Genomic DNA, 17,217 nt, shown 5'->3' with positions numbered 1-17,217 from the left:
GGCTGACATGTGTTTGTTGGAGGCATTGTCATAGAAACTGACAAAACGAAGAGGTGCAGGAGGTTGGCCAAGATCTTGCAAGATAAACAGCAGAATCGGTTGTCCTGCAGAGTGAGGCCTTGTTCCAGGCCTTCTTGAGGTGACAATTTGTGCCATTTGTCGCCCTGATCTGTGCCTGCTGGAGCCCCATAACCAGCTAGAGCTGGAATTGAACACTGGGTTGCCTGGCAGGCACCAGCTATGGGTGCTCAAGCCAACCTCTTGTAAGTCTAGGGTTTAGTACCTATCTCTGTCCTTATCTCTGTCCTTTTCTAATTCACTACTATCTCATTTTCTTTTTTTAAAAAACATTTATTATGTATAAGTACATTGTAGCTGTCTTCAGACACACCAGAAGAGGGCATCAGATCTCATTACAGATGGTTGTGAGCCACCATGTGGTTGCTGGGATTTGAACTCAGGACCTTTGGAAGAGCAGTCAGTGCTCTTAACCGCTGAGCCATCTCTCCAGCCCCTATCTTATTTTCTTTTTGGAGACAAGGTCTCATGTATCCCGGGCTGGCCTTGAATGGGATATATATCAGAGAATGACCTTGAACTTCCGATCCCCCTGCTTCCACCTCCGGAGGGCTGGGATCACAGAATTGTATCACCTACCCCATCTGCTTTATACACCACTGGGGATTAAACTCAGAACTCGGAGCTTCGTGAATACCAGGCAAGCATTCTACCAACTGAGATGCATCTCAGGTCCTCTCCAGCCTTCTGAAAGGCTGTGTGTTCTTGGTGGCTGTTAGTTTTAAACTCAGGATGGCAAGAAACAGGTGAGAAGTTGGACTCTGAGCTACACTGGCCTCAGTCCAGTAGCCTTGATTTGAACATCATCCTCTCTCACTTCCTTGCACGAGTCAGTTAACATCCCTCATGTCCCTTTCTAAAGCAGAACAAAGATGGTTTTGGTGACTGTATGGAGTTGTCATTGGGGTTGGGATCTGGACCAGGTGCTTCCAAGGTTTTAATGTGTTTTCAAAGAATGAATTGCAGGCACACAAGATTTTCAAAACAAGAAAAATGTATTCAAAACAAAGAATAGTACAGTTTGAGTATATTATCAAAACTGACAGTGGGCCTCAAGAGCAGAAGAGTACTCAAAAGCCCTCGTTTGGGGATTCCTTTGATGAAGTTCAAGAGATGGAGGAGTTCGGCTACTACGGTGTATAGCACAGGTGTTTCTCCGTTTTGACTGGCAGGTGTGGATTATGTAAATCTCTGCTCACAGTGCATACCCCTTCCCATAATTCATCTGACTCTAATCATATGCATGCCCGATTATACATAAGCATAGGATGGTAAACAGGTAAACAGCTTCCTAAAAGCTCACTCAAAGGACAAAGTTCTCCCTATTGCACATAGACCCCAGACTAGACTAGGCCAGAATGTACTCCCTACCCTTGTGTCGATACATAACTAGAGCCCTGTTGAATGGGATCTGAGTTTGATAGTTGTTATGGGGAGGAAAAACTCTACTGTTCAGAGAGTGGTACATACCAGTGCAAGTAGGAGTCCTATGTTGGTGTCAGGCTGCCAGGAGCATTGCTCAGAGTAGTATGTATGCATGTGCCTGTAGGAAATGACAGTGCTGACTGCTAAGTGTATTATTAGCAGAGATAATTGGTATATAGCCCAAACCAAGAGGAGTCCCCAGTTGCTAAGCTATTCCCTAGGCTTGTCTGACTTTGGGCATTCTGAACCCTCAGTGAGATGCCATTTATTAAGCACTTGACACAAATAGAACATTGGCTGCTGTTCTCCTGATATACTTTGAGAAAGAAAAAAAAGTTCACCTTTTCAATAGGCAAGACCTGCCTTCCCTGCGTCAGAACCTGCCTTGAGCGTCTCTACCACAGTCCCAGACACTGGGAGGCCTGAGAATGTGGCCCTCTTCAGTTTAATCACCACAGAAACCTCATAAACAGCAAGCTCGAGAGGGCCGATATGCAGTCAGGAGGTCCTCACCTTCTGAGTACCCAGAAGGATGGGTTTGGGGTGTGGCTGCTTCTGCTGGAGATATACACGCATGCTTTTGGGATGCAGGGACAGCCCCACAAATACTTCCCATTTACTCTGTCTCACAGAAGGGAGACATCTGAGGAGTTGCCATGAGAGCAGAACCAGACATTAGGAGTCCCAGAGCCGCTAAGAGAGTAAGATAGAGGAACTGAAGAGAGAGGGTTAATGCTTCAAGTCAGCTGATGGAGTCGGCATCCCTGGGAGAGGATGAGAAAGCTGAGTGTGAGGCTCCAGCAGGCCCACTGCTCGCCGGCTTCCTGGCCGGGCTTTCGAATGGCAAATAAATGTGATCCAAGCACAAGGTGTCTCTGTTCTATGCTGAAGCCCAAAGGATCTGTTCTGGACAGCAAGGCCCCATTGTAATGGCCCCATAGTAATGTCTGTCTTGGCAAAGAGGTGGTCTATGCACCCCGGCTCTGCTAATAGAGAAGAAGGGCAAGAAGTCTGCAACCAGACAGACGCTTGGGGGACCCCAGAAATAAGGCTGTGGATGTCCTTACATGGATAGGCTGGTGCAGGCTGGTTCAGGCTCTGCTCCCTCACCTTTAAATGACAGAAGCTGAGGGAGCCCTTCCCAGACCCCCCAGTGGATGATGGATCAAGGAGAGGACCAGGTGTCACAAACTGTCACAGTGGCCTGAGTGAACGAGGCAACCTTTGGCTGCCTTGGTGATAGGTCGTGGGCCTACTACAGATCTGAGCCCTCATCATTTCCCAATAGACCCTGTCAGCTTAGAAAGTACTTAAGATACTTGTGTAAGAGGGAGGATAGAGGTTTGGAGACAACCCTCTGGGTTGGAGAGACACCATGGAAGGAACAAGGCAGTAGCAGCCTTGGGCCGGGAGCAGTTGGTGTTTCAAGGTAGGGTTGAGCACGGAGCAGCAGTCCTTATCTGGGGCCTTGGTACCGTGTCGGTGGCACTTCAGACAGTCGCAGATGGGAACTGACTTCCCACAACCAGCATGAAGTAAGTACTCAATAAAATTTGATTCCAGGGAAGGGGCTGTGCTCAGCCTTGGAATCCCTTTGGCAGCACAGCTAAGAGAAGAAAAGGTGAGGGTGAATGGGGAGGAGGCAGAAGGACTAGCAGGGCCTAAAAACAGGGCAATTTTAAAGTTGTCAATATGGAGGCTGAATGTAGTGGCTCGAACTTGTAATTCCAGGCAGAGGTGGGAGTCGGGGCACGGTCAGGAGGTCAGGCAGAGGCAGAGAGATCCCTACAAGTCAAGGGCCAGCCTGGGTTACGCAGCACATTCCAGGCCAGTTAGGACTATGTAGCAAGATCCTATGTCACACAAACAAACAACAAACCAAAACTATGACAAAAACCAGAAAAGCTTATGGTAGGAAGGGAAGAGCCCAGACATAGTCAATAAAGTGCTTGTTGCGTAAGTGTAAGGACCTGTGTTCATTTCCCAGAACCTACATTAAAAGAAAAAAAGCTTGTTGTGTCATGGGCTTGTAATCCCATGTCTCAGAAATCAAGGGCCTGAGGAGCAACATCTGAGGTTGTCTCTGGACTGTACGTCATACACATACCTGCACCCTCCTGCCCACAAGTACACCCACATCTCGGCTGTCCGCAGGAGCATGGCACAATGTGTTTTATTATGACGGTCTCAGTGTGGACATTTTCTGGGTCCCCAGGATATAGTGGTTTTCTGTCTATTAGCCCTGAAGAGCTTTCTCCCCAGTGTCTGTACAAGAAGGTCCTAGTGCCTGGTGGGTTGTCCTAAGGCTGAGGTGTAGTACTTCCTGCTCACATCAGCCCTCAGTCAAGGCTGACAAGTTGGGAAGGACTGGTCAGGGCTGGACAGGGCTGGAGGGTGCAGGCTCCAGAGAGTGTGCAGCCTGTTCCAAAGGAATGCACAGATGTGAAGATTCCAGGAAAAAAAGAAAAGAGGCGGGTGGACAGGGGTCAGAACAGAAGATTCTCCCAGGAATTGAGGCAAGCAGGCTGGGGAGGGAAAGAGGAAGCAACAGAGGTGAGGCAGGATTCAAAAATGAGAGGCTGGAACCCCCCCCCTCCTCCTCCTCCTCCTCCTCCTCCTCCTTCTTCCCCTCCTCCAGTTTCTGGCTTTCTTAGAGGTCTTTGAGATGCAACCAGCAGAGACAGGGAGAGGCTGGATGCTCTGAGAGGTTTAACAAGATCACTGCTGGAGCAAAGGGTACTTGCTGAAGAAAGGAAGTGTGCCAGACTACTGAGGCACTCCACCTCTCACACTGAGTGACTATCAATCATTATCCCTAACGTGAGAGACAGCTGTTCTGAGACTTCACCAATAGATGGAGGTGCCTGGCCTCAAGGACCAAGCACGGGGTTCTCAGCATCTCAGGTGTGATTTGACCAGCACTGCTATTTTAAAGTTCATTTAATATTTGTATATATACAATTATACAGATATAATATATATATATTATATATATATTATATATATTATATATATATATATATAACAAATCCTTCCCCTTGTTTCCGTTCCTCTAGAGAATCCTGACTAAAACATCTCTCACCATTAAGAAAGGGGGAGTTTATTGTGGCTTTAAGAATTGTGATTCAGGAATTGTGACTTTGGGGGATACAAATACTTTTTTAAAAGTAGGAATTATAATTCAGAGACACAGGCACAAGAACATCAGGGAAAGTAGAGTTTGGATTCTGAGGAGGAACAGAGGTTGCTTGACCAAAGAAGACAGAAAAGGCATCAGCAGAACGGACACGCCCACAGAGCCAGTCCCACAAGTTCTGGGTCTGCATGCCAAGCTTTGGGTAAAGCCTCATGCCTTTATCCAGCGTGGGTGTGCCAGGTGCTGGGTCACAGGGGGAGGGGCCAGAGCTCTGATCTGTGAGTCCCTGCCTAAGGACAACCTCCTGACTCTACTTTGAAAAGCCCTTCCATGTGGCCGTGGTGAGTTTTCCTCTTCTGCTCACATTCCTGAATGTCAGTCATTTACTTTCACGGTAGTGTCCATTCTGAGAACAACATCCCCTATACCACCACCACACACCGAGGGAAGGTCACGTGATGAACAAGAGGGGACATCTGCAAGCCATGGGCAAGGGCTCACTAGCGTCCCACCATGCTGGCCCCCTGACTTCAGGCTTTCTGCCCTCAGAGCTAGGAAGCTACACTTTTCTGCTAAGCCACTGGGTCCTGTATTTTTTTTTTTTTTTTTTTTTGTGGCAGTCCTGGCAGACGGACACCAATATTGACCCTGATATTGTCAGGCCTCTCTGAGTCCTATGGAATTCCCGATGGATGAGTCACAGCTACTCAGATGAGCAGCCTGCCACTCTCAGACTGCCTAAAGACCTGGTGGTTCTCCATTACTTCCCTGTGTGGCCATGGGAAGTCCCCGTGGTCTTCTCTGCACTTTACAAGCTCAGCCCTCCTCTCTCTGTCAGGGACAGCCAGCCATGCCCTCAGGTAGGTGCAGCACTTGCCAAGGCTGTGGCCTGAGGTAGCTGCTCCTTAGGCCTCCTTCTTGTACCCAGATCACTCCTTCCATTAATCACACCCTTCCTTTCTTTCTCTTTCTTCCTTCCTTCCTTCCTTCCTTCCTTCCTTCCTTCCTTTCTTTCTTCCTTCCTTCCTTCCTTTCTTTTTTTTATTGTTGTTTTGTTTTGTTTTGTTTTGGCAGGATCTGAGGTAATTCTAGCTGGACTAGAACTAGCTATGTGGACCAGGCTGGCCTCAAAATCAGAGATCTGTATGCCTCTGTCTCTTGAGTGCTAGGATTAAAGACTTGAGCCATCACATCCAGCTAAACGCACAGCTTCCAAGACAGCTTAATCTACAAAGTGAGTTCCAGGACAGAGAAAACCTGTCTTGAGAAACCCTGTCTTGAAAAACAAAACAAAAAAACAAAAACAAAAAAAACCCCAAAAAACAAAAAGAAAGAACAGAAAAAAATAGGCAAATTGGAATGCTAGCTTATGCCTTTGTCTCAGTGTGAGGAAGGATTGCCCTGATTTGAGGTGAGCTTGGGCAATCCAGAGAGTTCTAAACAACCTTGGGTTACAGTGTAAGACCTTATCTCAAAAATTAACAATGAATAAACCAAAGAAACACAACTGGGGAGAAGGCTGAGTTCTTTCCTTCCCTTATGCCTTCAGCTGAGAAGGGCTTCTGCCTTCAGCACGTCCACAGGGGACTGCCTCTCAGTCCAGCCGTCAGCCAATGCTGAGACAGAATACATTTTACTGTGGTACAAATGGAAAGCCTCCAATCCCTCGATTTATTTCTTCAAACAACCTTTGCCCATTATATATCTATATTTCACAATCTTCAACTCTTTCCACACAGAGAAATAAAAGTAATTTACATAAGTGGACCATCCGTTTAGCTGGTAAGATTTGTTTAAGCCTTGCCCGTGCAGTGAAAGAGGCACCATGATCTTTCTTAATCCTTGAGCTATCACTGCACAGGCAGAAGGAAAAGAGGCCAGAGGAGGGCATGCTCATATTTAGGATGATGGGGAAGCCAGGGAAGAGAGGGACAGGCCAATCTCACAGTGAGGGACCCATGCTGAACCTTATATTGTGAGGTCCAAATTGAACCTCTTCTAGGACCTCTTGAATGAGACCCATGGAGGCAGTGATCAATGCAAAAGCAAGAGGAATTTAATTCTGATATCTCAGGGTCATCTCCCCCTTGAAGTGGGATGACCCTGAGCAGACTCTGACAGGGAGTTATATACCTTGCAAACAATTGGGGCAGAATTCAAACAATGGTCACCAGGCAGGGTACTATTGATAGGGCGAAGTGACCTTCAAACTGACTCGTGGTCAGTGGACTGTTCTGGACTTTCCAGGGGGGAATGGTTGGAAGTCAAGGGGAGGTTGGTTGGGAGTCACAGGTAGCTTTGTTTGACAGTTTGGCTTGTAGCTGTTCCAGGAACTAAACTAACTCTACTCCTACTGGAAGGGAGGGGTCTTTCTGTGCTCAGAGGTTGGTGGTGGAATTTTCCCACTGGTCTCAGATTGACCCCAACGGGGGGGGGCATCCACAGACACACTGAGGGGACCTGCTTTGTGCTCCTACCCCTAGATTGCCCAGGGCTCCCTGTGTGGAGGGCTGCACAGTATGGGAGGAGGAGTACTAAGCAGAGAAGACTCAGTAGCCTCATGGTCTTGTCCTAGGTCTCTGCCTCTGACATCTGCTCTCTGGTAAAAGCAACTAAACTTCCTCAACTGGAGGAGTCTCCTCCCCATCCTGTGTGGCTGGCAGCTGCTCCTCTGTGCTGTGACCTGGATTCTAACTCTGCCTTACCCACTTCCCAGCTGTGTGATCTTAGGCAAGTTCCTGAGCATCTCAGAGCTTCAGGGAGAACTCACGAAGGCTCCTGCCACATGTCTCCATTCCCAGGTTGTAGTGAGAAGCAAAGGAATTCAGTGGACAGTTCCGGCAACCAGCCAGCCTTAAAGATTGTGAGGTCTGAGACTTAGTGCTTCCTTTCCAGAAGGTCTTGTCTTGGCCACCACCTTCTGACCCAAGTTGGTGACAATGTAGGGAAAGGGAAGATTTTTTTTTTTCTGTATGACAGGAACTTGGAGAATTCTGATATGGTCTGACCAAATTATACCTGGAATCTCTACCAGAGGTTTGCACACTCTACAGAGTGTGCACTCTACACACTACCTAGTTTGGGAGATTAGTGACAAGCCAGAAGGCCCAAGCCCCATATAAGGGGGCACAGTAATGTTAAAACTCTTTTAGCCTACCCACAAAGGCCAGTGTCACAGCAGGACTCTGTGTCGGGTCTCCACCTGGTCCAGAGATCCAGAGATGCCATTCGGTTAATATTGTGGTACAGAGGTCACCTCCAGTGCGAATCTAGGTTTGGGTCCTGTAATAATAATAATAATAATAATAATAATAATAATAATAATAATAATAATAATAGAGAAACACAGTTATAACAGAAGCCAATACAGTTTTGTTTCTTGTTTTGTCTTTAAAAGGATAACCCACAGGGTAGAAAGCACAAAGTAGAACCATTCAACTTGTCCTAATGCACAAACAATGGGGAGGGAGGTGTCTTACATTTCGCAGGACCAATTTTCCCCCCTCATTTGTATAACACAAGCTTCTCCAAGCATGCTCTCTATTAGGTGTAGCTCTATAACAACTTTACATACCATGCTTTCTCAGCATCTATCTGTGGGAGCTTTAACTACCAACTTGATACAACCTAGAATTAATTATCTGGGAAGGGCACCTTTACTGAGGAATTGCCTACATCAGATCTGCCTGTAACTATGCCCGTGAGGAACTAGTTTGATTGTTAATTGATGTAGGAGGGCTCAGCCCACTGTGGGTGGCATCATTCCATAAGCAAGTGGTGCTGAACTGTGTAAGAAAATTGATGAGTATAAGCTAGCTTGTGAGCCAGCTAGCCAATGCTTCTCCCATGGTTCCTACTGTGAAGTCATGATTCATTGACTGTGAAGTCAGATGCATGGACAGAGGTAATGTGGTATGAAATTGCAAGCAGGCCTGCCTTATGTTTCTGCCTTGACTTTGATGTGGAATCACAAGTCGCATAAACTCTTCCTCCATGTTGCTTTTGGTTAAAGTATCACAGCAACAAGAATAAATTAGGACAATACAGTGAATCTCCACCAGAGACGCATATTTTCATATTACAATGAGCCACAGGCCACCTTGAGACAAGAGAGTCCCTCTGTGCCCATGCCAGGTCTTGGATTTAGTGGGCCTCTGTTTAGGTTTTTCAGCCTTTCTCTTTACCAAGCGTTTTTTGTTCTTTTGTAAACTAATTTTTAAAGATCTTGTAGCCCTCACTCTCTGCTTTATGGTCACATGCTGCCCCTGATGGAGGCACAGTGGTAACAAGGCCAGGCTACTTTTCCAGACAGAGACTTTCAAGAAAGATCTGCCTCTGAGGACTTCTCAGACATTTGGACTGTAGGGCTCCAGACCAGTATCACTGAGTCAAAACTGGTGTGAACTCTCCAGAGGACTCCGAGGGCACCAAAGTGAGAGATTGAGAACCAAGTATAATCAGGCAATTCTCAGGCATCATGGTCATATCTCACAAGCACCTCTCATAAAGTCCCCAGTACATAGAGGCCCTATTGTAGGCAGTCTTTTCCTTGAGGGCAGGGAGGGGATGCTGGGAAGCTTCTGGAAGAGCAATCCTGAATGCCTTTGGAATCTGGGTCTGGTTACTCCTGGGTGTTCAGCTATCAGTAAACATTCAGCAAAATCTGCACACTTAATGTGGCACTGTGAGCGAGTGGGCTAAACCCACTGACTTCTTTTTGGTTTGTTTTGGTTTGGTTTTGGTTTTGATTTTGTTTTTTCAAGACAATGTGTGTGTGTGTGTGTGTGTGTGTGTGTGTGTGTGTGTGTGTGTGTGTATGTGTGTGTGTGTGTGTGTGACCTTGGCTGTCCTGAAACCCATTTTGTAAACCAGGCTGGCCTTGAACTCAGAGATCCTCCTGCCTCTGCCTCCCTCGTGCTGGGATTAGAGGCATTCGCCACCATACCCGGCTTGATGATATTTGTTTTAATGTTAAAAACACACAGGAGTAACTGAGAAGTACATGAAGTATATGAAGCCTAATCACAGGGGAAGGACGTAGGGTTCCCCTATATGCTCCAGAGACTAAAGCGCTGGGCATTTATCCTTAGCTGAAGCATTTTCCCCCCACAAATTTAATAAAAAAAAAAGTCCTCAACAGATGACAGGCTAGGCTGGCTAATTAAAACCAGAGAGAAGCTGTTGACCCACACATCTCCAACTAATGCTGCCATTTTTGGTAAATTCATCTGCCCTACTCCTGCTGTGAGGATACCATTTACAGAGGAGGGTGGGGTGCCTCATTCAATTGCCAAAGAGGGCATTTACAAACTATCCAGGGCAGCCATTCTCAACAAGTGGGGGTGACCTCTTTGGGAGGGTGGTGTCAAAAGACAGGGTCATAAATCAGATGTCCTGCATATCAAATACTTACATTACCATTCATAACAGTAGTAAAATTACAGAAATAATTTTATGCTTGGGGTCCCCACAACAAAAGGAACTGTACAAAAGGGTTGCAGCCTTGGGAAGGTTGAGAACCGCTGTTGTCCTGTTAGGGACCCATCAAGGGAAGATAGAAAGATAAGGGAAATCACAGGGACCAGAGAAGAGAAAGGTGCCCTTCTCTCTGAAGCCCGGTTGAAGCTTCCCACCAGCATTCCAGCACAGTTAACTGGAAGCCTGCAATTTTCTAGAAACATCACCACAAAACTCCAAGGGAATAGCATTCTACATACCTTACTCCATTCTAGTTTTATCCAGATCTGGCTCTGTCCAAGCATCTCAGAACCACCCCATAATCTTTAACATGAGAGACAAAAGAAGAAAGGAGGCCAGATTTCCTAGCAACCTTTGCAGATGAAGTTTAAGAGCCATCAGATGTTATCTGGGGCTAACAGCAGGACAGCCAACCATGACTGTCCCTTGAGGAGTCTGTGCCACACTCAGGTGTCTTCTTCTGGGTGTCTCTCTCCTCCCAACCCTCACAATTGAGCCTAGACGGTAATATCTTTAATAAAAACGGCCAACTCTGCCTCAAGTTAGGTAAGTCTGAAATCTTCTTCTCCATCAGTCATGAGGGGAGCTCCCTGAAAGAGTACAGGACTTGTGAGGCCGATGGAGGTGACAGCATAGAGCTGTGACTGTCCCCTCACTGCTAATACATGTTTTTATTTTACTGTTGTGGGGAAAGCTGGGTGTCACATTCCGAGGGATTGTCAGGGCTTTGCACATTATGGAATGGGAAGCAGAGGGCTCGATCATTCAGCTGTAGGAGGAAATAGACTCACATCTGCTCCTTCTTTTGTATTTGTGCCTGGGTCTCATCTAGCCCAGAATAACCCTGAACTCCTGATCCTCCTGCTCCCACCTCCTAGTGCTGGAATTGCAGGTGTATATACCCAGCTTAAACTATTCTTTTGAGGAAAGAAAATGTTGGCCCTGTTGAGGGTTCCTGCTCCTTCTCCCGTGCTCTGTTTAGACCGGCAGCTCTCTGAACACACAGACAAGTTGTGGTGGTTTGAATAGGCCTGGCTCCTACAGACTCATGTATTTGAACGCTTGGCCCACAGGGTGTGACTCTATTAGGAGGTGTGTCCTTGTTAGAATGGGTGTGTCATTATTGGAGGAAATGTGTCACTGTGGGGCTAGGCTTTGAGGTCCTAGAGCCAGTCTTCTGGTTGCCTTAGGATCAAGGTGTAGAACTCTCAGCTCCTCCAGCGCCACACCTGCCTGGATGGTTGTCCTTCATCCCACCATGATGCTAACAGACTGAACATCAGAACCAGTAAGCCAGCCCCAATTAAATGTCCCCCTTTATAAGAGTGTCACGGTATCTGTTCACAGCAATGGAAATCCTAACTCAGACAGAGGCCGGCTCTACATACTTAGCTAGAAGCTTCATCCCAAGCTAATCACCACCAAACACTGGCCAGACACCCTGCTCCGGGCAGACAGAGGCCCGCCACCCCTCCTTGCTGGACCCCTCTAAGATTGCTCCTGGATTAGTCTTTTGCAAGCCTAGTTTACAGGAGGCCCTAAGAGAACGCCATACAGTGGGCTTATGCAGGGGGAGGCCAGGCAGAGGTGAGGGGTGGTAACACTCATTGAGCTTCACACTCAATGCCACACTCTGCTCCTGGTACCTTGTACCACAAGATTTGGGACCTCTAGAGTCTTTAAAATACCTCATGCTTTGAAAAAGCTCTTTCAGATTTCAGTTCCTTTGGAACTCATTTGGTGAGATTGATTTTGTGGATTTAAATGGATTTTCCCCCACACGGATTTTTAATCCGTGTTCTAAACTTTTATCAGTATCTTTTTTTTTTAAGTGACAACCTAATTGAGGTTCCATAGAATCCACACATTTAGAATGGATAATTCCATGGCTATTGTATAACTCTCACCTACTTTCTGTCTCTGTCCAGTTTCCTGTCACGGATGTGTCATCTGGATGCAATCTAAAATGTGTGGCCCTTTGTGAATGGCTTTCTGCACCTGACAAACTCTGTTCAAGAATCACTCATGACATAGAATATATCAACACTTTTCATGGTTGAGAAATATTCTAGTATACGCGTACACCACTCTTTGTCTATTAGTCAGTGCATCTGGGGTATTTCTACCGTTCACGGCGTTGACTCATACTGCCATAAACGTGGGCATACGACTTGCATGATGTGGTTTTTTGAGGAACTCCATAAAGACTTTTAATAATGGTTGAAAAAACCTGTATGGAGTTTTTTCATAAGGAGTCAAGGTTCATTTTCTCCATGTCCTTACCTACACATTTGTCTTTTCCAGGACCTCACTATCCAGGTTACGTTGGCATTTGGCTGTAGTTTTGATCTATACTTTCCTGGTGATTGGTGACATTGAACATACATCAGTTGGCCATTTGTATGTTTTCTTCTAAGAAATGTCTACTTAGGTCCTTTGCCCACTGTCTTAGTTAGGGTTTTATTGTTGTGAAGAGACATCATGACCATGCCAAACTCTTGTGAAGGAAAGCATTTAACTGGGACTGGCTTACAGGTCAGAGGTTTAGTCCATTATCATCATGGCGGGAAGCAGGTCAGCATTCAGATAGACATGGTACTGGAGACATAGCTGAGAGCTCTACATCTGGATTGACAGGCAGCAGGAAGAGAGGCACTGGCCCTGACTTGGGCATTTGAAACTTCGCAGTCCACTCCCAGTAAAATACTTCCTCTAACAAGGCCACACCTACTTTGATAAAGTCACACCTCCCAGTAGTACCACTTATATATGAACCTATGGGGCTATTTTTATTCAAATCAGCACACACTTTAAGGAACTGGGCTGTGAATCTTTCTGTTGTTGTTCCTGTTGTATTACGTTCCTTTGATATCCTGGGATGGCAACCCTCTGGCAGTACATAGATAGCTGTGGTAGTTTGAATGACTCTCGTATGGTTAGGTATTTGAATGTAGTCAGTAGACTGTTTCTAAGGGTATTAAGACGTATGGCCTTGGAGGAGATGTGTCACATATGCCTTTGAGGTTTCAACATTCTATACAAGGCCCATTCTCCCTACCCATCCCTCCCCCAACCTGCAACTTGCCAATCAGAAGTGAGCTCTGAGCTACTGCCCCAGCACCATGCCTGCCTGTCCTCATGCTCCCTGTAGTTCTAGACTAACCGTCTGAAACGATCGGCAAACAATTAAGTAATGCTTTCTTTTAAAAGTTGCCTTGGTCATGGCGTCTCCTCACAGCACCAGGACAGCAGCTAAGACAACAGTGGACGAATGATCCCTTCCTTTCTGTGAGTTTTCCCTTTGTTCTGCCTTTGCTGGGAAGAAACCCATCAGTTGGATCAAATCCTTTGGGCAGGGGTTGGGGATTTAGCTCAGTGGTAGAGCGCTTGCCTAGCAAGCGGAAGGCCCTGGGTTCGGTCCCCAGCTCTGAAAAAAAAAAAAAGAAAAAAAAAAAAAATCCTTTGGGCGTATTTTTGCTTTTGTAACCTGTGTTTTTAAGGTCTGAACCAAAAACCCCTTGCCCAGTCCTTGTTTCTTCTGTGTTTTCTTCTAGTATTTTCATAGTTTCAGGTCTTATATTCAGGACTTTAATTCTCTTTTAGTTGACGATTCGCAGCATAGGCTGAGAGACAGTGTTTGGTCTCAACTGCATATGGCTATCCATTTCTCCAGTTCCACTGACTGAAGGGTCTCTCCTCCCTCGTGTGTTCACGGCACCTTTGTCAGAAGCCAGCTCGCTGTAATGCTAGATTTAATTCCAGGCTCTCAGCTCCGTGACATCTTTCTATGCCAGTGCCATGCACGGTGTTTTGGCTACTATTGCTTTGTGGTATATTTTGAAATAAGACAGTATGTCGCCTCTTTCTTTTTGCTCAAGATTGATTTGACTATTTGGGATATGTACTGTTCTGTATTTTTTTTTCTGTTTATGGTATTTTAGCAGAGAACCTACACACCATGTTGGGTGGCATGCATTCTGACAATACTCATCCTTTGAATCCACGAACACATGTTATCTTTCCATTTATCTGTGTCTTATTCAGTATCTCTCATCACTGTTTTACCATTTCTACCACAGGGACTGTCTATCTCCTTAGTTAAATTTATTCCAGGATAAGGTTTTATAGATGTAAATGGGATTTTTCCCCTAATTTGTTTTTCAGATAGTTAGAAAGTGTACAGATAGGTTGCTGAATTGTGTAGGTCAATTTTGCAGTTTTCAACTTTATTAAAATGATCTATTCGTTCTAACAGTTTCGCAGAAGCATCTTCAGGGTGTTCTCTCTGTAAGAGCAGATCCTAGGCAAACGGGGACAATTTAATACCCTCCTTTTCCGTCTGGAGGCCTTAATCACTTCAGTCAGGACTTCCAGCGCTAAGGCTGATGTGTTGGGAAATGGCACCCTTATCTTTCTCTGTGTCTTAGAGGAATTGCTTTCTGTTACCCACTCAGTCCCATCCTCAAGAGCAGAAAGCCTATGTCTGGGTATACGTACAGAAGAGATGAAATTAAGATGTCAAAGCATCGTCTTACTCCATTGCTATTCTCAAAAGCCAAACTATGAACCGCCTCCCTACCCACCAAAGACAGAGCAGTAAAGGCATTGTGGGGGCACAGGCAGTGCAATGCTATCCACACAACAGGGGGGTGCACTTGTCATCATGACAAAACTGGTTGAACATGAAGGCTATTACGTGACACACAAAGTAAGCCAATCAGAGAAAGACAGGCACCCCCTGTTTGTACTCACAGGTATTGTGCTAGCCATGATTTGTCAAGAGAACAAAAGCTATAGTCATTTTGGAAGAGGCAACCTCAACTGAGAAAACGTCACCACTAACTAGGCTGGCCTGTGAGACAACTGTGGTTTGTTTCTTTGATTGGTGATTTGTGTGGGAAGGCCCAGCTCTGTGCATGCGATGTCGTCCCTGAGCAGGTGATCCTGGGTACTAAATGATAGGCTGAGCAAGCCATGAGAAACAAGCCAGGGAGCAGCCTCTGCAGTCCCTGCATCAGCTCCTGCATCAGCTCCTGCCTCAGCTCCTGCCTCCAGCTTCCTGCCCTGTTTGAGTTCCTTCCCTCAGTGATGGACTTCCCTAAGTGCTGTGGAACTGTGCCCTGAAATTTTTCCTTACGGTTACTTTTGTGTTTCATCACAGCAGTAGAAACCCTAAGGTGCATGGGACCTCATCTCTTAAAAGAATTAAGCCAGTTATGAGGTTTTGTTTTGTTTTGTTTTAATCGGGGTCTCTCTGTGTAGCCCTGGCTATCCTGGAACTAGCCTTGAAGACCAGGCTGGCTTCAAATTCACAGAGATCCATATGCCTCTGCCTACCAAGTGCTGGGATTAAAGACGTGCACCATTGGCTGAATTAAGTCAGTTTCAGAAAGACAGATGTTGTATGTTTTCTCTATGCATTTTATATGGATGCATGCAATTGTGCAGGTGTGTACAGCATAAAAGCAGAAACAAAATGTTGTCCCGGAGGCAACTAACAGATTAGGAGAGGGGAATGGAACCTGTGAGACCATGCTCAATGTACAACACATGGGTGTGTGAACTGCCCTTTTGTAACGCAGTACCATGTATGTGCAATGTAGTTTTTTTCAGGGTTGACATCATAGAAGTTGATAGTCCGATGGTTGTAAGAGACTGGGGTGGTTAAGGGATGGGGTTAGAGAAATATTTCAAAAGGTTTACTCTCTAACAGGGACAGCACACTGGAATTTGGAAAAATGTACAAAGTATGGTGCCATGTGTTCTCAGTCTAAAAGTCCAGCTGTGTAAGGGAATGTGTTTTGCTTGGGTAGATATGACCACTTAACAGTGCGACCATGCTCTACATGGCTTTTGTAGTTTCAGTTCTGTCGCCGTGACAAGTACCTTAACCATAGCCAAAGTCAGTTTATGGAAGAAGGGTTTTACTTGGCTTACAATCTCAGGCAATAATTCATCATCTCTAGAAGTCAAGACAAGCACTCAAACAGTCCAGTCCTGTCACCCATAGTCAAGGACAAGAGCAGGGATTCTTGGTTGATTGCTCTCATCCGGCTGTTTTCCCTCTAATGCTATTTAGAAGCCCCCCTGCCTAGGGAATGGTATCGCCACAGAGAGCTGGGCCTTCCTTCATCGACGGACAGTCACGATAATCCCCCAACAGATATGGCCACAGGCTAACCGGTTGCAGACTGTCCCTCTTTGAAACTTCCTCCCAGTTACTCTAGCTTGTGCTAAGTTAACAATGAAGAGTGACCATCCCAGTGACAAAACTCTTCAGTGGCACCTGCTGATTAAAACACAGAAGATGGTGGGGGGTGGCTCAGCGGCAAGGCACCACCACAGGGGCTGGGGTGGGAAGTGGTTACTACTGTGGTTGAAATGTCTGCCTCTCTGTTCTTTTGCTGAGATGCAGCAAAAACATCTGGGTCTGGGTCTGATGCCTGCCTTGGCAGGTCTTCAAGGATGCCGTGGCTATGGTTTGCCTGAGGCTCCTCCCCGCCCCAACGAAGATTGTGTTTCCCAGCCACATGCATTCTTCCAGTGCTTTCTAAGGCTTGGGCAACAGGTTGTCTGTTCCAGAGACCACTCAAGCTGACTGACCTATGGGTTCTAGGGAGCCCTCAGAGAGCTGTAGGGTTTTAGGCAGTGCTGCTCTCAAAGCCAAAGACAAGACGAGGTAACTTGTTTTCTTCAAGGGCACATTAGACCAGGGTCTCCTTAAGTCTCTTATACAAAGTCTTCTAGCAGTTTCCTGCTTAAGAAATCCCGTAAGCCACAGTCAGCTGCGCTGCTGTGTATATCCGCACCCCCAGGGAACACAGGTGCTGAAACAAGGACAAAATATCCTAGGATCCTTGAATCCTGTGACTACCCAGCACAGGAACCTCTGAGCTTTCCCAGGATATCTCTCTCTCTCTCTCTCTCTCTCTCTCTCTCTCTCTCTCTCTCTCTCTCTCTCTGTAGTATATGGTACCCACAGAAAACCAAAGCCAAACTCCTCCCTTCTTCCTTAACTTATTTATTTATTTTTATTTATTTATTTATTTATTTATTTATTTATTTATTTATTGGAAGCAGGGTAGTCCAGGCTAGCCCTC

At 46.1% G+C, this 17,217-nt stretch overlaps 2 protein-coding genes across 2 annotated transcripts in view; one reads left to right on the top strand and one right to left on the bottom strand.

The window, feature by feature from the left end:
- Ngef (neuronal guanine nucleotide exchange factor) overlaps positions 1 to 17,217 on the top strand; it is a 96,712-nt gene that overhangs the window by 3,723 nt on the left and 75,772 nt on the right. The gene's annotated exons all lie outside the window — the stretch shown is intronic.
- The window catches only part of Neu2 (neuraminidase 2), an 85,523-nt gene that overhangs the window by 26,253 nt on the left and 42,053 nt on the right, over positions 1 to 17,217 (bottom strand). The window contains exon 2 of the transcript XR_004387740.1: positions 7,797 to 7,921. The gene's annotated coding sequence lies outside the window, so the exon portion shown is untranslated. The remainder of the gene's footprint in view (positions 1 to 7,796; positions 7,922 to 17,217) is intronic.

This window comes from Rattus rattus, chromosome 4, assembly GCF_011064425.1.
Source record: "Rattus rattus isolate New Zealand chromosome 4, Rrattus_CSIRO_v1, whole genome shotgun sequence".
NCBI lineage: Eukaryota > Metazoa > Chordata > Mammalia > Rodentia > Muridae > Rattus > Rattus rattus.
The sequence above is the reverse complement of the archived record's forward strand: the minus strand, read 5'-3'. Positions and strand labels throughout refer to the sequence as shown.